The following is a 23,344-nucleotide window of genomic DNA, read 5'->3' as shown; positions in this document are numbered from 1 at the left end:
GGGATATGAACCTTAGTTACACTTTTTTTTTCCTGTATGTTTACATAGACTCCATCAGAAAGGTTTCAGCCAAGTAGCCTCTTTCCAACTTCCAAAGCCACATATTTGCAGAATGAAGAAAACTCAACTGGAGAAGAAATGGAATGTGTATGGCCGATGGGAAGAGTGCTTTACTACAGCGTCACCATAATATTGCACATCAGTAGAAAACCACATCCAGCATCAACTTCAGAGAAGGCAAATGTGTCATGGTGGAGACACAGGCTGTGGAGCCAAGCAGGAGTGGGTTTACATCCCTATTTGTCAATGGAGCAAAAGTACCCATCTTGAGATCAAGGCCATACATTTGAATAAAATACGTTTGTCTATATGAGTAGATGTGGAAATACTGTATTGGTCAGCATTTGCACAATAACAGTTGGTAACTAATTATTCAAAACTCAGTGGCTTATAACAGTAAGCATGGATTTTCATGTTCATGGATTTTCATGTTAATAATTTTGGATGATCCAGGCAGGACTCAGCTGGGTATTTCTACTGCAGGGCGCTGAACCTACCTCCAGTGTATGAACTGTGTTTCACTTGGGCTCAAGCCTGCAGGGCAGTGACAACTCAGTACACAACATAACCATGTTAAGTTATGGGACTGAGCAAAACCTTAAACTGACATGTACAGTCAAATATTTGATAATGACATTGATAAATAATTACGCTTTTTATTCATTATAATCTTTCAAATGCTTTCAATTTTAACTTTTCATTAATTAGGAAGTAAAGATAGGTATATATTTTCATGTGGCTTTAAATAGAAATTTCCTTAAATGGCCTCATTTGGGGAGAAAATATCGGAAGTAAATATTCCTTAAACTATAGCTTCTTAAGCCTTGCATGGATCACTTGTTAGCTTCCTAAAATGTAGATCGTCATTCAGTTCATCTAAGGTGATTCTTGCAATTTTGCATTTCTGACATGTTCTCAGGGATGCTGATGATGCTTTTGAATTCCGGACAAATCTTAAGTAGGAAGGAAAATAATGCTACATCCACTTTTTTATTATTTTAGTTTTGTAGAGAAAGATTTTATTTGTTTCTCAAATGATAGTTATATGGTTTATGCAATAAAATGAAAAAAGTTTATGCAGATCAATGAACAAAAATGTGTATTTCAACAGTTTCTAGATCATGCCAGATGAATAATAAGTGTTGAATAATATTCAACAAAAGAAAAACCTCAATCAACAGTTCTTAGCCTTGATACATTTCTCTGTAAAATATTGAGCAGATCATTAATCCTCAAATGCCTCAGCAAGCAACTTGAAGTTCTAGCATGCACTCCCTTCAGCTCCCAGGGTCACTTCTGTTCCAGAAAGCGCAGGCCTATAGCCTCTTCTGTTCTGAAACTCTTAGGTTATTTTGAGTAGCTGCTGCTTCCAACTTCCATTGCCAGGATTCCATTCTCTATCCTTCATCATTTCTTCTAGCATCAGAGTTATCTTTCTGAAACTCAAATCTTATCATAATCTTCAACCACTTATCTGCAAAATAAGTTCCCTCCCAGCATGCCTGGGTTAAATTTCAACTCCCCTCACAAGGCCTACAGGCCATTCTTCATGCATTCAATCAACAAATATTTACTGTGCCATACTATGTGCCAGACAGAGTTCTATATGCTGGAGAAATCAAAGTCTCCACATGGATTCACAAGCAAATAAATGTAAATAAATCAGATATTGTCCTAGCACAGTCTTACCCCCTTCTCCTCCTGCCACTGTGCCCTATACAGTGCATAGTTGGTCCTCATTTCTCTACACCCCCAGGTACATCATGTTCTTTCCTACCTTTAAGCCTGTATCATTGTTGTTTCCTCTATCTAGAATGTCCTTGACTCTTCTCTACTTGGAACAGCATAATTGTCTTTGAAGATATAGTTCACACGACTTGCAATGTGAAGCTTTTACTTTTTTTTTTTTTTTTTTTTTGAGATGTTGTCTCACTCTGTCACCAGGCTGAAGTCCAGTGGCACAGTCTCAGCTCACTGAAACCTTTGCCTCCTGAGTTCAAGCGATTCTCCTGCCTCAGCCTCCCAAGTAGCTGGAACTACAGGCGCACATCACCACGCTCAGCTAATTTTTGTATTTTTAGTAGAGACAGGGTTTCACCATGTTGGCTAGGATGGTCTCGATCTCTTGACTTCGTGATCCACCTGCCTTGGCCTCCCAGAGCTTTTCCATCTTAACTCCATGTAGTTATGTCCTGGTTTGTGCCTAATTAAATCTGAAATGTCTGTTATGGCCCTGTTTTTATTCATTCTTTTTTTAGTAGATGATCCACCCTCACCCAATATGGGCTTGTACCATTCAATCGTCCAATCAGCTGATAGAACCAAAAGGCTGGGAAAAGGCAAATTTTCTCTCTCCATTATGGGGCTGAGACTTTTTGTTTTTTTTGTTTTTGTTTTTGTTTTTTTGAGACAGAGTCTGTCGCCCAGGCTGGAATGCAGTGGCACAATCTTGGCTCACTGCAACCTCTGTCTCCCAGGTTCAAGTGATTCTCTTGCCTCAGCCTCCATGTAGCTGGGATTATAGGCACACGCCACCACACCCTGCTAATTTTTGTATTTTTATTACAGATGGAGTTTTACCATGTTGACCAGGCTGATCTTGAATTCCTAACCTCAGGAGATTTCTGCCTACCTCAGTCTCCCTAAGTGCTGGGATTATAGGTGTAAGCCTTCATGTGCAATCTGGGACATTCTTCTTATCCTGCCCTTGGACACCAGAACTCTAGGTCCTTTGGCCTTTGACTGAAAATGACACCATTGGTTCCCCAGTTCTTCAGCTTGCAGACAGCCTATCGGACTTCTAAGCTTCCATAATCATGTGAGCCAATTCCCCTAATAAATATCCTTTATATGTCAAATTATCTGCATGTGCTATTGGTTCTGGAGAACCCAAATACAACCCCTCCCCTTATTCCAAGCTTCGCAAATATGACTTAACAGCCCATTTTCATCAAGAAGTACAGTCTATTTCTTTACACCTTGACTCTGGGCTAGACTTACATTTGCTTTGGTCAGTCGAATGTGTCAGAGAGTTGGGGTTCTTGCTGATTTCTGCTCTCTTGGATTCCTGTGTCTGCCATGAGAACAAGCGTGGGCTAGCTGGCTGATGGATGAGAGACTTAATGGAACAGAGTCAAGATAAACCAGTAGTCCCTGCAAGATCCCAAGGCAGAATCAGTAAATCCCTCCAGATAACCCACAGATTCATGAAACGAATTCAATATTTATTGCTCTGTGTCCCTAAGGTTTGTGACTGTCTGTTACACAGCATCACTGTGGCCCTTGAACACTGATGCCAATGCTTTAGGGCATCATCAAATCTTATGACTTTTTATATCTGACATATCATTTGCATTGTTTTAGTCATTTATTCACTTATTCATGTATCTGTATTTCAAGGAGGTTTGTGTACTATATACCAGACACTATTATAGGGCTTAAAGATTAATATAGTACATTTTGTGCCCTAATCAGCAAATGTCAATGAGACAATTGACATGTGTCTTTTCCCCCTGAGCAACTCTAGAAACAGAACTTCCCTGACTGCTCCATAAAGCCAATTCCTCTGTTTAATCTCTCCAGGGGTTAAGAAGTTCTTCCTTATGTCCAGCCCCAAACTCTTCAGCTTTAGTCTGAGCTTCTGTCTTTTCGTTCAGTTGCCCATGAACCTGGGGAATAAAGCTCAGCATCTGCCTCATAAAAACCCTTATGAATTTAAATTCAGTCATTAAGTCAGGGAAATAGTTAAGCCACTTTACATGTGCTGAAGATTTTATTTTGGGATATCTCTGTGGGAAGGGATGTTTGGGATTAATTGAGCTTTCTGGATATCTGCACATGAGCACCGGAGTTTTATATATAGAACCAGAACACCTGATCACAGCAGCACCTGCAAAAGGAAATTACTCATTTAACCTCTTGAACTCCAATCAGAGAGAGGAAGGTGTTGAGGATCTGAAGGAAAACCCTGTGGCAAGGGGCCAGGTCCCATGGATGGGGTGCAGGAGGGACATTCCAAAGACACCATCTTGCTACTCATCTTTCCCTGCATCCCTTCTCCCATTCCTCATGGTCACTCCAGTTCATATTCTGCTCAAAACCCTTTCTCAGGCCAGGTTCTTAATCATTCACTAATGTATATGTCTCTGTCTGATTGCTCCAGATACCATTTTCTATAATATTTTAAGAGGTTGGTTTCACAGAATTTTGTAAATACTGGAAAGGAAAATCTATTTATCTTTTTCATTCTTTCTTCCATCACAGAGTTTAGAAAATCATCATTCCTGCAGAAGGTTTGATAAATATTTACTTTTCTTTCCACCATCTTTAAAATGCAATTAACTCTATTCAACCTCATGTTCTAAACTCATATGATCAGAGAGAACTTTCCTGACCATTCTATACAAACTTACATGCCCTCTCATTATTTTTTCTGGTTTCTTTATCTATTTATTTTATTGCTGTACTTTATTCCATTGTGTGACTGTATTACATTTATTTACTTACAGTGTCTGGGTTTCTAGTTTGTTTTTTTTTTTTTTTAATAAAACAGGTTCGGGGTACACATACAGGTTTGCTATGTAGATAAACTCCTGTCATGGGGGTTTGTTGTACAGATTATTTCATCACCCAGGTACTAAACCTAGTACCCAACAGTTATTTTATGCCCCTCTTCCTCCTCCCACCTTCCACCCTGAGGTGGGCCCCAGTGCCTGTTGTTTCCCCTCTTTGTGTCCATGTGTTCTCATCCTTTAGCTGTCACTTATCAGTGAGAACATGGAGTATGTGGTTTTCTGTTCCTGCATTAGTTTGTTAAGCATGATGGCTTCCCGCTCCATCCATGTTCCTGCAAAGGACATGGTCTCATTCTTTTTTATGGCTGTGTAGTATTCCATGGTATATATATACCATATTTTCTTTATCCAGTCTACCATTGATGATATGCACTCTCATTCTTGATCTCCTTTTGTTCCTCTAGTCTTTCTAGTTCCTAGCATCAGCTGACCTCCATGTATTTATGTGCATATGTTTTTTAATGTGTTTCTCCCCACAAGAAGTGGGAATTTGTTTTGGTGTTTTGTTTCATTTGTCTAATTTTTTTCATTTTTTATTGAAATGCAATTTATATAGTGTAAAATTTACCTTTTTCTGTGTACGGTTCTATGAGTTTTGACAAGATATCTGTTTAAATTTTTTGCCAATATACAATCATATAACCACCACTACAATCAAGATGTAGGACAATTCCGTCACCCCCAGAAATTTCCAAATGGCCCTTTGTAACCAGCCCTTCCCCTCACCATTCACTGATAACTATTAATCTGTTTTCTGTATCTCTAGTTTTATCTTCTCCAGAATGCCATAAAAATTGAGTCATGTATTATGTAGCCATTATGGTTTCTTTTACTCATCATAATACATTTGAGATTCATCCTTGTTGTTGCATGCATTGGTAATTTTTCTTCCTTTTTTAAAAAAAAATTAATATATTTTATCCATTTTTCAACAATACATTTTGAAAGCAAAATAAACAAATTATAACATAAAATGGGGTCTGCTAGATTCCAAATATTTTACTGTCAGAGTTTCCATAAAAGGTCATGTAGTCACACCTAATGAGAAGCAGCTGACCCTCTAATGGAGATTTCTGGACCAACTGGGTGGATCTTTTGGCATTCCTGGGGAGGCTCTTTCACCATCTTTATATCACACACTTCAGCATTTGACTGCAAATAGATGCCTGTGATTCTAGGCATCTACTTTGTGACAAAACATCTTGCATATATATTGAGATCCACTGTTGTTTTCTCTACACATGGCATATCAATTCAATGACACATCTCTAATCGGCAATCTCACGGGGCTCTTCTTTTCTGTACCTCACTCATGGTCACTTAGACTGATGTTGGTCTATCCCTTTGAGATGTTCCTAAGTCCCAGAGTTACTGCAAAGACTCGTTAGTGCTGCAGAAAATCCTTCTCAAGTGGCCACACGAAAGCTCCCTCCCTGTTTTGTTTCAGATAAATTTCCTGGTATTCCAGCAGCCTATCTTTTTAAACCAGGCCATCCTAAACACATTCAGATTGGTAAAAATTCATTTAGCCATTTTTTTTTTATACTTTAAGTTCTGGGATACCTGTGTAGAACGTGCAGGTCTCTTTCCTTTTTTAATGCTAAGAAGTGTGCCATTGCATGAATTGTACCACAGTCATTTATAAATTTAAGGACATTTGAGTTATTGCCAGGTTTTGGCTGTTACACACAAAGCCGTTATAAATATTTACATTCACATTGTTTTGTAAACATAAGCTTCCGTGTCTCTTGGGTAAATACCTAGGAGTGGGATTGGCAATTCATAGATTAAGCATATGTCTAATTTCACAAGAAGGTGTCAAACTGTTTTCCGAAATTACTGTACTATTTTGCATTCTCACCAGCAGTGTGCACAAGTCCTAGTTGCTCCACATTCTTTCCAGAACTTGGTATTATTAGTTGTCAGTTGTCCACTTTTGCTCTGTTTTGTTTTGTTTTGTTTGGAATTCCAGTAGGCAAGTGGAGGTATTGTGTTTGTGGTTTTGATTTTTCATTTCCTTAGTGATAAACGATGGTCATCTTTTTTTGTTGTTGTTGAGATGGAGTCTCACTCTGTCACCCAGGCTGGAGTGCAATGGCATGATCTCAGCTCACTGCAACCTCTGCCTCCTGGGTTCAAGCGATTCTCCTGCCTCAGCCTCCTGAGTACTGGGATTACAGGCACCCACCACCAGACCTGGCTAATTTTTGTATTTTTAGTAGAGATGAGGTTTCACCATGTTTTGCAGGCTTGTCTCGAACTCCTGACCTCAGGTGATCCACCTGCCTCGGCCTCCCAAAGTGCTGGGATTACAGGCATGAGCCACTACGCCCGGCCACTGAGCATCTTTCTATGTGCTTATTTGTCATCCATTCATGTTCGCTGGTGAGGTGTCTATTTAAAGTCTTTGCCAATTTTTAATCAAGGCATTTATTTACTTGTGAGATTTGAGAGTTCTTTATGTATTCTGGATACAAGTCTTTTATCAGATTTATGATTACAAATATTTTATTTCAGTTTGTGTTTTGTCTTCTATCCTCTTAAAACGGTCTGTTGAGGAGCAGAGGTTCTTAATTTCAATGAAGTCCAATTTCTTAATTTTTTTATGGCTTATGTTTTGGAGTTGATTCTAATAAATTTTTCCCTAAATCAAAGTTACAAAGATTCTCTACCATGACTTCTTCTAAAAGTCTTACAGATTGAGGATTTAATTTCATGAGTATGATCCATTTTGGATTAATTTTTGCATATGGTACAAGACAGGAATTTGTTAGTTTGGTGAAGCCTATAGACTCCTTTCTCAGAATAATGTATTTAAATGCACAAAACAAAAGCATAGGATTACAAAGGAAACCAATTATATTGAAATACAGTTTTCAAAATACTTTCATAAAATTGTGACATGGTAATATATGTGTTTCTTTACTTAAACATCATAACACAATCTAGCAGCAGGTCTAATGATTACCATCGTGTCAGAGCAGAGATAAGCTTGAGATACTTTAAGAGGTCTGCAACAAACTGTAATGTGATACAGAAACATCTGGGATTTCTACTGTTGCAAAGTTACAGGCACTGCGGATTCTACTGTGGCTTGTTGCCTATATCATGATTGAAAGACATGCTAAATTTCTGTTAGAGGTTAGTGAAAATAAAGATGTATTTTTGTCCTATTCAAATTCCTAGCCCCAAGAACCGTAACTCCATTGAAGAATTCCTGAGCTGGAGGGATGCAGAGATGAATAAAATAATAAAATGTGGCCCATATTCCTAAAGAAATTACATTCCAGTGAAAGGCAAAAGACATATGAGCAAGAGAGTCCTCAAGATGCCAGATTGTGTTGAATGTGCTAAGACAGTATGGCAAAGGATTTACAAGGATGGAAATAATTTAAGTCATCCCTAGAGGAGCATATTAAGTCCTGTGGTCACATGAGAGGAAAAGATGACCTCAGTGATCAGTATAATCTCTTTCTCCATCCACCACTGAATAATCAGACATAGCCGTGTTTTTAAGAGCTTGGCCATTATTAAAATTTTTTTGATAATGGAAAAAGAAGGTGCTGCTGTGTGGGGCAGATGGCGGACATGACAAATAAGTTCTCTTCCAGTGGAAGGGGAGAGCTACGGTTGTCTGCTCTCCCTGGTGTGTGTGCATGTTGTGTGTGTGTGTGTGTGTGTGCGCGTGTGCGTGTGTGGGGGGGGGGGAGAGAGAGAGAGAGTGTGTGTGTCAGTGCATTCAGGGGACAGAAATCACACCAGTTACTTGAAGATTGTATTTAATATAAAGAGTTGTTAACTAGATATAAAGTTGTTACCAAGGTAACTGAAAGAATAAAAGAGAGCTCAAGGGTATGGCAGAGGTAGTAACTGCAAGCAGCAGCTACCACCCATAGGGCTGGGGGAACACAGGGAGGAAGCTGGCATCATTACAACCTAGAACTTGGAGAACAGCCCATGGAGCTGGGACTGAGACCTCCGAGGAAGGGGCACTGCCAGCCTAGGAGTGCCACTGTGGCGCGGGCAGGGGGAGTATAATGAGGTATATTTTACAAGTGTTTTTAAAAAGCTGCAAACTGGATTTAGCCGCTTCTATAGGAAGGAAACACCACTGCCAGGGTGAAGGGAAGAGGCTGCGTAATGCTCAGAGGAACCCGAAGTAGCCAGGAAGCCAAGAGACAGTTTCCTCCTTTCCCCTCTGGCCTCCCATACTTTCTCTCTAGTGCCCCGTATTGGCAGATCCTAGCAGGGAGTAACCAACAAAGTCCAAATGCAGTCCCAGCTCTGGCATTGCAGAGACGAGTATTAAAGGGTGGATTTGGAGCCAAGAAACAATAGTGTAACAATTGGCATAAGGAGTGTGTGTGTGTGTGTGTGTATGTGTGTGGTATATGTGTATGTATCAGTATGGTAGGGCGTATGTGTGTGAAACAGGAGTGGGAGGAAGGAAGTTCACCTCTATTTCTAGTCCAGTTTTATGATTATTAAGGCATTTGATTCTTATGTGACTATTATGTTTATCTTTTAATTGGTTAAAAATGCAAAAGGAAGAATAGTGTGATTCATTACCGCCTCTCACAAACCCTGAGAAATTTCTTACCTAGGAACTCTTTGCTGTAAGCATATAATTTTAAAACATAAGTGAAATGGCTAAAACAGTTCTTTGCACAAAGTAGAAAATCAACAAATGCAAATGTTCTCTTTTTTTTTCCTCACTCTTCCATGTACAACCAAAACACTGGCTATAGAAATAAATTTCTCCCAACATACTTACTTATATTAATAAAAGCTAAAGAGTTGATAGAGAATTTATGTTTATAAAAGGTTTCACATGTATTTTATTCAATTCTCACAATAATCTTACAGGCAAAATATTTATTCCCATTTTGCAGAGAAGAAATCTGCAGCTCAGAAAAGTTGGTAAACTGGCCCAAGGTCAAACAGCTGGACTATATACTTCACTGCTCCAGTGTTTCTGGAGTGTGGCCCTTTTACCATTTGACTCAGAAATACTTCTGGCATTTGTTCATATGCATGTTTATAAACCTCAGCCCAAATCTATGGATTCAGAATCTCTGGACTTCTCAGATTGTGAACTTCACCAGGACTTTGTATTTTTCACAAGCTCCCCAGATAATTGTGATGGACAATGGAGCTTGAGACTCATTGTCCTACAGTATATGTCTCCCTAACTGGTAATAAAAATCTATTCTGGCAAAGGTCTTTAACTGATTCCCTGATGGTTAAGATACTACTCCTGCCATGATTCTTAATGATTTCACTATCTTTGTAGCTATTAATTGAAGTAATTCTCAAAGCATGGTCTTGAAACAGCAGCATCAGGATCCCATGGGAACATGTTGGGGTGCAAATTCTTGGACTGCAACAGACATGGGGGAGAGAGGCCCCCAGATGATACTGGGGCAAATGAAGTTTAAGAGTTACCTTTGCAGATGACACTTCGTAACTATCTATTCAATTGCTTGGCCTACTTTCTTTGGAGGATTAACCGTCCCATCTGTCATCTGTATATAGCATTGGTTATACCTTTATAAACTCTGTTCTTATCAATAGCTGCACCCTCTCCATAATCACTATTTCTCTCTCCTATTCTCTAACCGGCACTTTCTACCTTTCCAGATCATTCTCTCTAGTACTGTAAGTCCAATAACTCTTCAATCCTATGGGAACCCCCAATCCATTGATTCCATGTCCTTTTCATTCTCCTTATCCACATACGTAGTTCTCCCTAACTAGATGGTATGGTCCACAATTACATTCATCTCCTTGCATATACCCTCAATTTCCTTACTTCTGTCCCTTTGTGTTACACCTGTCAAATTCCCAGTGCTGGCTACATCCAATGCTCTGCCTATTTTGAGCTTTCACATACACAGTGGAACACATCAAGAGAAAAATATAATCATGCTGACAGGTCTCGCATTGAATTCAGTTCTTAGACCACATCTCACCTGTATCTACATATATTCCTTAGGTAATCTCGTTCAATCCTCTAGCTTTCAATACTTTCTACATGCAACCATTCTAAAAATTATATCCCTACCCAGACTCATCCCTCAAACTCCCGAATCATACAAAATCCAAACTCTTCACTTGTATACCTACTTGGAATCTCCAACTTCATATCTCTGAAACCCCTGATTCCATCTCCTTCCCTGACCTGCTTCTACTACCAGTCTTCTCCTTCAAGGAAAGTGGCAGGTCCGGCCTTACAGCTTTGAGATTATCCTCCATTCTTTTGTTTCTCAAATTCCACATCAGAAAGTCTTATCAGCATCACCTTCAAAGTATATTTTGAACCTGACAACTTTGTCCCATTTCCATCACTATGATATTAGGCCGGGACAACATCATCTCCCACCTGGATTATTTTACAAGAGCTTTCTAAACACCTAATCTTGTTTCTACCTTTGCCCTGTCCCCATCCCCAATAGCAGCCTGAGGGATCATTTTTATTTTATTTTTAATTTTTTTTTGAGACGGAGTCTCGCTGTGTTGCCCAGGCTGGAGTGCGGTGGCACGATCTTGGCTCACTGCAAGCTCCGCCTCCCGGGTTCACGCCATTCTCCTGCCTCAGCCTCCCGAGTAGCTGGGACTACCAGGCACCTGCAACCACGCCCGGCTAATTTTTTTTTTTTTTTTTTTTTTGTATTTTTAGTAGAGATGGGGTTTCACCGTGTTAGCCAGGACGGTCTCAATCTCCTGACCTTGTGATCGGCACACCTCAGCCTCCCACAGTGCTGGGATTACAGGCGTGAGCTACCGTGCCCGGCCCAGGATCATTTTTGAAACAGGAAGTCCAATCATGTCAATTTTTTGCTCAGAACTTTTCATTGGCTTCTCACCTCAGTACAGAAGACAGATTTCCTACAATTGCCTGCAAGTCTCTGGATAATCTGCCTCCTCTTCCTCTCCGACTCTACCTCACATTACTCTCCTCCCTCCCTCCCTTCCAGCCACTCTGGGCCTTGCATCTCCATATACCAGGCAGGATCTCATTTTAATGTATTTGACTTCATGCTTCCTCTCCTCTTTCACATCTCTGTTCATGTGTCCGTATCAGTAAGACCTTCCCTGACCATCTGTATACCTAGTGGCCACCTTGGATCAAGTCTTTATTGTTGTCCTTATTTCCCTGCTTTATAGTACATATCACCATTCGGATACTGTATTTATGGCATCTGTGTATTTGTGTGTTGACTATCTTTTGACACTAAAAGATAAATTCCTTGAGAACAGGTACTTTTTCCCTCCATCGTTATACTCAGCACACATCGAACGGTGCCCAGTGCACACCACACATTGTATTTGCCTTATTGAATAAACAAACTAGTTTTTGAAACTGGGAAATTTTTGCACAAAAACTGATATATCACTTTTTTGGGGAAAAAAAAAAAAAGTGATGTCTATGAACCCACAGCTCCTCTGCATCTCCTCTGCATTGGGCCCAGCAGCTGAGGGTGAAAGGGAGCAGATCCACTTTGGAGGGTGTGAGCCCTCCAGTTTACAAGGTCCCCCCTCACTCACTTGCCAGCCTAGACTCCACAGGCACTTGAGTGCTTTTTAAAATCTTGTTTAGTTTTTGTGGAGTTGTTTTGTTTTTTGTTTGTTTTTTGGCTTAAAAAACAGAAATGTATTATCTCACAGGCACTTGAGTTTTTGAGAATCAACTGTAAACTTTTAGCCTTTAAAGTCATTAGAAGAAGCAGCAAAGCTCGATTGCTTCCCCTCCTCCCCTGCCTGTGTTGCACTGGGAGGAAAGAGCTGAGATGGATTAACCACCCTTCAGCCAGATGACAGGAACACACATAGCAATCCACCCAGTGGCAATATAAAGACTCTGCTCTGTGAAGCCACGGCTGCCTGCAGTATCTTAGTAAGAAAATAAATAAATAAACAGCCCCTAAACATTGACCAGCATGCCCGCCCCGAAGCACCCCAGTGTTGTGAAATAAAGGGAGGGGCTCTGAAGCTATGCAGCTGTCATTCAAATCCTGCCTCTGCCATTTATCGCTGGTTGACTTCGGGCAAATATTTTCATCTCTCCATTTCTCAGCTTTCTCGTCTGTAATATGAAGATGATAATAATATCGACCTCACACAACTCTCTTGAAAGGCCTCACTAATGATCACTCAGTAAGAGTAGCTATTGTATCTATTCAGATTTGTATTCCTTTCTCTACCATTAGACTGCAAGCTCCTTTCAAAGTCAAGGATGATGTTATCTATTCTTGAATCCTCATGCCCCACAGCTGTGATTCTCAGGGTAATGGGTTGGGAGTAATCCTAAATTACAGAGAATGGAAGGGGCTATTTCAAGTTATAAAGGGGCCTTTCTTCCCTGGTTTTCTGCAAGCTGGCTAGGCCCAGTGGAGTCTGTTGCATATTTTCCAACAACCACATTTTCAATGATTTAGGACTCTGGAGTCAGACTGCTGAGGCCTGAATCCTGACTCTTTCAGCTGTGTGACTTTAGACAATTGTTCTGCTTCCCTATGCCTCAGTCTCCAAAGTGGTCATATCAGAAGGTGCAGCCTTTGATATGTGATTAGGTAATGTTAGCTCATGAAGGTTTAGTACCCTTATAAGGGGATAAAGAGACGTTTCCACCAGGTGATAGCACAGAAAGAAAGTGCTCCTTTTCCACCATGGCCTCCCTTTCCATCATGTGATGACACAACAAGAAGGTGCTCTCTATTAACCAGAAAGTGAGCCCTCCTCGGACACTGAATCTGCTGCTACTTTAATCTTGAACTTGCCTGTTTCCAGAACTGTAAGAAATTTCTCTTGTTTGTTTCTATGAAATTTCTATGACATTTATTATAGCAGCCAAAAATGAACTTATATATTATATGTACATATGTTTAAGATTATATATATGTGAAGATATGTATATATCTTACATATTATATATATACATTTAAGATTGTATATATTTTAAGCTATACATATCTTAACATAACATATACATATCTTTACATATATGTTTATGTTTAAGATATATATATACACACATCTATGTTATGCTTAAGTAAAATGAATGACAGCAATGATATGAGGGATAAACTAGGATTATTTTGTTATTAAAAGATATTCACACTACCTGTGAGGTGGTACAGTGTTATTTAAGAAGCTACTTGGATTACTTCTAAGTGTATGTTGCAAACTCTAGAGCAATCACTTAAAAAGGTTTAAAAAAGTATAACTGATATGCTAAGAAAGAAGAGAAAATGAAATCATATAAAATGCTCAATCAAAACAACAGAAGGCAGAAAAATGTAGAAGACAAAAATAGAACAAAGGCAAGAAATAGAAAATAGAAACAAATATGGTATATAATAATCTAAATATATCACTAATCATTTTGAACATCAATGAAATAAATGCTTCCATTAAAATACATATATTGTCAGAGGGGATCAGAAAACAAAACCTAAATGTATGTTTTCTGCAAGAAACTTACTTTATTTTTTGAGACACTGTCTAGTTCTGTCACCCACTCTGAAGTGCAGTGGCACAATCACAGCTCACTGCAACCTCAAACTCTTAAGCTCAAGTAATCCTCCCACCTCAGTCTCCCAAAGTGCTGAGATAACAGGTATGAGCCACTGCACCAGGCCAAGAAACCCACTTTAAATATAAAGACACATGTAGGTGAGAAGTAAATTGATGGATAAAGATATACCATGTAACAGTAATCAAAAGAAAGTGGGTGGAGCTGGGCGCGGTGGCTCACGTCTGTAATCCTAGCACTCTGGGAGGTCGAGGTGGGCATACTGCTGGTGCTCAAGAGTTCGAGACCAGCCTGGGCAACACGGTGAAACCTTGTCTCTACTAAAATACAAAAAATTAGCTGGGAGTGGTGGCGTACTCCTGTAATCCCAGCTACTGGGGAGGCTGGGGCATGAGAATTGCTTGAAACCAGGAGGTGGAGGTTGCAGTGAACTGAGATGGCACCACTGCACTCCAGCCTGGGTGACAGAATAAGACTTTGTCAAAAAAGAAAAGAAAAGAAAAGAAAAGAAAAGAAAAGAAAAGAAAAGAAAGAAAACAAAAGAAAGAAAAGAAAAGAAAGAAAAGAAAACAGAAAAAAAGAAAAGAAAAGAAAGAGGGAGTAGCTATATTTATTTCAGAAAAAGCAAACTTCAGAGCAAGAAAAATTTTTGAGGATATAGAGGGTCATTACATGCTGAGAAAAGGTTCAAATCTCCAAGAAGACATAATAATCATTAATGTGATTCACCTAACCACAAAGCAGCAAACTGTGTGATGCAAAAACTTAGAGAACTTCAAGGGGAAATAGATGAATCCACTATTAAGGTTAAAGACTTCAACATTCCTTTATCAGAAATAGACAGACCTTGCAGGGAGAAAATCAGAAAATAACATAGTTGAATTCAGCAACACCATCAATCCACTGAATATAATGGACATCTATAGACTATATCATCCAGCAACAGTAGAATACACATTCTTTTCAAGTTCACATGGAAAATTCACCAAAATAGACCACATTCTGGGCCACAAAACACATCTTAACAAACTTAAAGGAACACAAATTATACAACGTCTGCTCTCAGACTACAAAAAATTAAACTAGAAATTAATCACAAGAAAGTAGTTGAAAAATTCTAAAACACTTGAAGAATAAACAACACATTCTAAATAACACACAGGCCAAGAGTGAAATCTCAAGAGAAATTTAAAAATATTTTGAACTGAATGAAAATGAAAATAGAAATTATCAAAATTTGAGAAATGCATCAAAAGCAGTGCCTACAAATATATGTATAGCACTGAATGCATATATTAGAAAAGAAAAAAATCTAAAAATAATTATCTAAGCTGCCACCTTAGGAAACCAGGAAGAGTAAATTAAATTTAAAGTAAGCAGAGGAACAAACAAATCATAAAAATTGAGCAAAAAAAATCAATGAAATTGAAAACAGTAAGTCAATAGGAAAATCAACAAAACTAAAAGCTGGTTATTTGAAAAGATGAATAAAATTTTTAAAAATCTGTTGCCAGGATAGCTAAAATAAAGGAGAACAGAAATTATTAATATCAGAATGAAAGAGGGGATATCACTACAGACCTTATGGACGTTAAAAGAATAATAAAGAAATGATTTCATGCCCACAAATTGAAGAATCTAGGCAAAGTGGAACAATCCCTTAAAGCACAATCTGCCAAAACTCCCATAAGAAGAAATAAACAACCTGATTTAGTCTTTACCAATTAAAGAAATTGAATCAATAATTAATAACCTTTCAAAATAGAAATCACCAGACCCAGATAGGTTCACAAGTGATTTCTACCAAAATAAAAAAAAACCATACCAATTATCTACAACCTTTTCAGAGGATAAACGTAGAGGGAATACTCTCTAACTCATTCTGTGAGGTCAGAATTATTTTAATACCAAAACCAGACAAAGTCATTACAACAAAGGAAAACTACAAACCAATATCTTTCATAAATGTACATGCAAAAATTCTCAAGAAAATATCAGCAAATTAAAAAGAAAACATAGTAAAAATTACACACTATGACCAAGTGGGATTTATCCCAAGTGTGTGAGTTGGGTTCAACATCTGAGACTTGATTAAAGTAATCCATCACATTAACAGGCTAAATAAGAAAAATCATGTGGTCACATAAATACATTCAGAAAAAATATTTGACAAAATCTAGCACCCATTCATAATGAAAACCCTCAGGAAACAAGGAATAGAAAAGAACTTCCATAAGTTGATAAAGTATGGGCTACAACAAACCTGCAGCTAACATCACCTGTAGTGATGAGAAATCTGAAGCTTTTCCACTAAGATCAGGAATAAGGCAAAGATGTTCCCTCTCACCATTCCTTTTTGATATTGTACTAGGAGTCTTAGCTAATGTGAGAAGAAAAAAAAAAGATATGGATTGAAAAGGAAGAAATAACATTTCTTTGCAGATAACATAATTGTCTATGTAGAAAACTGAAAAAACTGACCAAAAAAACAAAACAAAACAAAACAAAAAACCCCTCCGGGACTAAAAAGCAATTATAGCAAGGTTGTAAAATACAACATTAATATACAAAAGTTCATTGCTTTCCTGTATACCAGCAATTTAAAAAGTGAAATTTGAACTTAAAAACACATTACCATTTACATTAGCACCCCTAAACATCTATACTTAGGTATAAATCTAACAAAATATATACAAGATCTATATGAGTAAAACTATAAAACTCTGATGAACAAAATCAAATAATAACTAAATAATAGAGATATATTCCATGTTCATGGATAGGAAGACTCAATATTGTCAAGATGTTGAGTCTTCCCACTTGATCTATAGATTCAATGCCATGCCAGTCAACATCTTAGCAGTTATTTTGTGGATATCCAGAAACTTAATTTTACAGTTTATGTGGAGAAGCAAAAGATCCAGAATAACCAACACAATATTAAAGGACAAGATCAAAGTTGAAGTACTGACATTAGCTAACCTCAAGATTTACTAAAATGTGACAATAATCAAGACAGTATGGTATTGGTGAAAAAAATAGACACATAAACCAGTGGAAAAGAATAGAAAGCCCAGAAATTGACCCATATAAATTAAATCAACTGATATTTGACAAAGAAGTAAAGGCAATACAATGGCACAAAGATAGTCTTTTAAACAAATGGTGCTGAAATAACTAGACATCCACATGCAAAAATAAATACACAAATCTAGACACAGATCTTACACTATTCACAAAAATGAACTCGAAATGGATCACAGACCTAAATTTAAAATGCAAAACCATAAAATTCCTAGAAGATAACATAGAAGAAAATCTAGATGACTTTTGAGTTTGGAGGTGACTTTTTTTATACAACACCAAAGACATGACCTATAAAATAAAGAATTGATAAACTCAGTTTCATTAAAATTAAATATTTCTCTTCTGTGAAAGGCACTATTAGGAGAATAAAAAGACAAGCCACAGGCTTGGAGAAAATATTTGCAAAAAAACGTATCTGGGCCGGACGCAGTGGCTCACACCTGTAATTCCAGCACTTTGGGAGGCCGAGGTGGGTGGATCACGAGGTCAGGAGATCAAGACCATCCTGACTAGCACAGTGACACCCCATCTCTACTAAAAATACAAAAAAAAAAAAATTAGCTGGGTATAGTGGTGGGTGCCTGTAGTTTCCAGCTACTCGGAAGGCTGAGGCAGTAGAATGGCATGATCCCGGGAGGTGGAGCTTGCAGTGTGCTGAGATTGCGCCACTGCACTCCAGCCTGGGTGACAGAGCGAAACTCTGTCTCCAAAAAAAAAAAAAAAAATCTGATAAACACTTAGAACTTAAAAATAAGAAAAAAAAAAACTAAAACATGGGCAAAAGACTGTAAAGACACTCAGCAAAGATGATGTACAGATGGCAAACAAACATAAGAGAAGATGCTCTACGACGCATGTCATCAGGGAAATATAAATTAAAAGAAAAAGGAGCTACCACTACTTACCTACTATGATGGCCAAAATCCAGAAAACTGACAACACCAGATGCTGGTGAGGATGTGGAGCAACAGCAACCCTGACTGATTGCTGGTAGAAATGGAAAATTGTAGAATCACTTTGGAAGACAATTTGGCAGTCTTACAAAAAACTAAACATACTCTTACCATACAATCCGGCACTCACACTCTCTGGTATTTACTCAAAGGAACTGTAAACTTATATTCGCACAAAAACATGCACACAGGTGTTTATGGCAGCTTTAGTCATAATTATTAAAACTTGAAAGCAACCAGTATGTCCTTCAGTAGATGAATCAGTCAGTAAACTGTAGTACATCTAGACATGGAATATTATTCAGGACTAAAAAAAAATAAACCATAAGCTATGAAAGGACAAGGGGAAACTTCACTGCATATTGCTAAGTGAGAGAAGTCAATCTAACTGTGCTACATACTATGTGATTCCAACTATAAGACATTCTGGAAAAGGCAAAACTATGGAGACAGTAAAAGGATCAGTGGTTGCCAAGAGTGACAAGGGAAGAGAGGAATGAATAAGCAGAGCACAGCAGATTTTCAGGATACTGATTCTGTATGCTACTATAATTGTGGATACATATGATTGCATACCAAACTCATAGCAGGTACAACACCAACAGTGAACCCCAATGCAAATGCTGGACTTTGGGTGACAATAATGTGTCATTGTAAATTTGTCAACTGTAACAAAGGCACACTCTGGTGGGAGATGTTAATAGTGGGAGAAGCTGTGTGTGTGTGGAGGAACAGGGTTATTGGAAATCTCTGTAGCTTCCCCTCAATTTTACTGTGAACCTAAAACTGTTATTTTTAAAAGTCTGTTAAAAGGAAAACCAAACAAAAATATGCCTATAAGAACCACCCTAGATCAACTGAAATGAAATATGTGGGAGACAGGGCCCTGGCACTGCTATTTTTTGAAGTTCCCCTGATGATTCTAATTTGCTGCCAGGACGAGAGCTGCTGTGGTAGACCAGCGGTTCTCAAAGTGTGGTTTCCTGGCAAGCAGCATCAGCATTGCCAGGGAAGAGATGCAAAATATCAAGCCCCAACCCCAGCCTTCTGAAGGAGAAACTCTGGGATTGGGGTCCAGCAATGTGTGTTTCAACAAGCCTTCCAAGAGATACTGATGTTCTCAAGTCTGAGAACTGCTTGGTACAGTCATGATGTGAAGAGAGGACGTAGGAAGCTGTGTGGAAAGAGGTACATAGAGGCTCCAAACTTTCAAGTCCCCTCGAATCACTACATCCTATCATGTCGGGGCCTCTATGTACTCCTGCTGCTTATTTCAGTCACCTAGAATGCTTTATGCATATGTAGAGACACAGGTACTCACTCTCTAGAGAGGGAAGACAAAGAATGTACTCTCTACCCTCCAGTGCCCCTCAGACGGAGCCTGTCACTCCCTTTGTGCACCTGAACACAGCATCGGGTCTGCATTAGTATAACAGCCTGCTCATGAGTCTTTCTCGGACCACCAGACCCTGAACCTCTCAAGGGTAGAGATAGCATCTTACATATCTGTGTTTTCTCAGCACTTGGCAAGGATCTGGCACAAAACAAAAAAGGGATCAGTAAGTGAATAATGATGAGTAAAGCTATCTAATATAAACTATTAGAATCATTATTTTCTTTTATTGACTACCTTTTCAGAGAGGAACACTTTCATCACAATTACCTTACATACACAGTCGTTCCTTGGTATCTGTGCGTGTCAGGAACCCCCTCAGATACCAAACTCTGCAGATGCTGAGGTTGCTTATATAAAATGCCATAGTATTTGCATATAACCTATGCACATCCTCTTGTATACCTTAAAGCATCTCTTCTCTAGATTACTGATAATACCTAATACAATGCTAACACACCACTTCATTCACCGGGATTCAAGGTAGTACTCAGTGCACAGCAAATTCAAGTTTTCTTTTTGAAACTGTGTGAAATATTTTTCTGAATATTTTTGAGCTGCAGTTGGTTGAATCCACAAATGTAGAACCCACAGCTAGGAAGGCTGAGTATTACCTATTTAAACTTCCCAGGTAAACCGAGGTACTACTGTCCCCTTTTCATAAAGAGGGGAAGACAGAGATTTAGACAAGTTACTAAAGGCCACGTGACAAGTAAGTGGCAGAGCTGGGAGTTTGGAGTCAAGTATCTACACTGCCTGTTTTAACCACTGCACTGTACTGTTGTAGGTATTAGAAAACTTAGAATCTAGTCCTGGCTAAGTAATCACTCTCTTGGTGATCTTGGACAAGTCAATTCTCTCTGGGTCTCAATTTTGCAATTTGCTAAGTAAGTTTGTCTAACCACATCAACGCCTTTAATCCATGGGCCCCAAATTCCTGGAAGTCATGGAATTACTACAGGAAATCAACAAGTCCATCTGTATACCAAGCACTGTCTAGGACTTATACCTATATGCAGTACTTTTTTAATGTATGTAGAGGATGCTGTAAATCATTCAGTTCTCAACAAATGTTTACTGAGTACCTACTCTAAGACAAACCTTCTACTAAGTGCTTGATACACAGTGAGAGCACCCTTGTAACTGTGACTTCCTTGAAGGATTGACCATGGAGAGCAGGAGACAAACATAAACACATAGGTAAATGTGGAAGTAAAAATTGCTGAAAGTGCTATGAAGCAAGCCATCTCTCTATGACCAGACTAAGGCATGGGGAGGCTGCTTTATTAGATTGGTGGTCAAGGAAGGCCTCTCTGAGTTGGTGAGAATTAAACTGAGGCTGGAAAGATGAAAAGGAGCCAGCCAGCTTTGTAGGAGAAATATTCCCAGCAGGCAAAACAGTGAAAATGCCCTGAGGCTACTGAATTTAAACACATTTATTCCTAAACACTAAAACTATAATTTGATGGTGGGGAAAATTTTTTGAAGATAAAAATAAGCCTATTCTCATATATATATATATATATATATATATATATATATATATATATATTTTTTTTTTTTTTTTTTTTTTTTTTTTTTGAGGCAGAGTCTTGCTGTGTCACCCAGGCTGGAGTGCAGTGGCACCATCTAGGCTCACTGCAACCTCTGCCTCCCGGGTTCAAGCATTCTCCTGCCTCAGCCTCCAAGTAGCTGGGACTACAAGCACCCGACACAATGCATGGCTAATTTTTTTTTTTTTTTTTTGTATTTTTAGTAGAGATGGGGTTTCACTATGTTGGCCAAGCTGGTCTTGAACTCCTGACCTTGTGATTCACCCACCTTGGCCTCCCAAAGTGCTGGGATTACAGACATGAGCCATCACACCCGGCCACCTATCCATATATTTTTCAGGTTAAGTAATATTAGTTCCTGTAATAAACAAGCCCAAATCTCAGTGGCTTAACACTGAGTTTATTTCCTGCTTCTATCATAGATCATTGTAAGTGGATACAGGGGCCTTGGCTCCATGCAGTAATTCAGGAACCCAGGGTCTTTCCAGCATGTAACTCCTCCATATTTCAGGACACATTCTTAACCATCTCAGCCTGGAAGTGACATACATTTCCTCTGCTCTCATTCAATTGATAAGCAACAGCCACTTGGCCCCACTTAGAAGCAAAAGACCTAGAAAATGCAGTCAAGCACACTCTTAGAAATGTCTAATCCAGGTATTAGGGAGCACGAGCAGAATCTGCTTCAACATGTAGCTGGGCAATTTGCAAACGAAATACAAATGGTCAATGAGTATATGAGAAATGTTTAGCCGAATTAGAAATCATGGAAATGTGTATTAAGATAGAAATAACATCATTTTCTCATTTATCAAATGGACCAATTTTTTTAAAATATTAGAAATTGTGAATATATAGGAGCTAAATGTCTATTAATGAGTAATTTTAAAAGATTGTGACACATTTTTTTCTTTAAATACTATGCGATTGTTCAAAAGAATCAAGATGAATCATGTCTACACTGACATGTGTAGACTCATCTTGATTCTTTTGAACAAGAGTGGTACTTATTGTCATGGAAAGATGTTTGTGATATATTGTGAGGTGAAAAAAGAAAAGCGAGCAATATAGTGTGTGTGTGTGTGTGTGCGCGCGCGCGCGCATACATAGTCTGATTCCATTTATGACCAAGTACATGCAATCTAAATGCATAGAGTTGTTCTAGAATGATGCTCACTAAATTTTAACAGAGGTCCCTCTTGCTAGAGAAACTGGATGGGAGGATCAGAGAAAGAGATACAGAGAAAAAAGGAGATTTTATCCTTTTTTTTTCTCTGCATAATTTTTCATTATTGGTTTGTTTTTTAATTTTTCTTTTTTAGTATGAGCATTATTGTTTTGGGAATTAAAGGAAAAAGAAAGAAAGAAAGGATAGCCCCGAGTTGAGATCAGTGAAAGGAAATAGGCACTATCATATCCCACTGGTGGACATATAAATTGGCACAATGTTTCTGGGGGAAAATTTAGAGATGTATATATCAAAATCTTTAAAAGTTTGCATACAACCTCTAGGAATTTAATCTGAGGAAATACTACATATGCACACACAAGTTGAGCCCCAAAGACTATGGAACAGTTTTGAAAGAATATGGCATATCCATTTTGTAAAAAACTATGTAACTGTCCAGAAGAATCATCTATACATACTGTCATGAAAGATGTTTGAGGTATATTGCTAGGAGCAAAAAGGGAAGCAAGCCATGGAGCATGCTGTTTGTAATAGAGGAGCACTGGGAATAACTTCAATATCCAACAATAACCTATCAATGGAATCAAATACTAGTTAGGTATTTAATGTTATAGAATTTCTAGTGATATACTGTTTCCATTAATTGAGTAGGTTTTAAATTGAAATCTCATTTTTGTTTAAATATCACTGTATAGAATATACATATAAGGCATATTTAATATACTGTATCTAATGAAACATACATATATGTGTATTTCATATGTATGTACACATATACATTTTATATGTATACATATGCATGCATATATACATACATGTGTATATATGCATACATACATATGTGTGTGTGGTGTGTGTATATATACACATGTACATGTGTGCATGTGTAGATAATCTCCTTTGTCTATACTGGCATGAGTAGACTCATGTCAAAAGGACTAGACAGAGACCAAATATGGAGATCGGTCAAATATAGGTAATGGGTATAGTAACAGCCACT

This window comes from Chlorocebus sabaeus, chromosome 27 (assembly GCF_047675955.1).
Source record: "Chlorocebus sabaeus isolate Y175 chromosome 27, mChlSab1.0.hap1, whole genome shotgun sequence".
Classification (NCBI taxonomy): domain Eukaryota; kingdom Metazoa; phylum Chordata; class Mammalia; order Primates; family Cercopithecidae; genus Chlorocebus; species Chlorocebus sabaeus.
Note: the sequence above shows the minus strand (reverse complement) of the source record.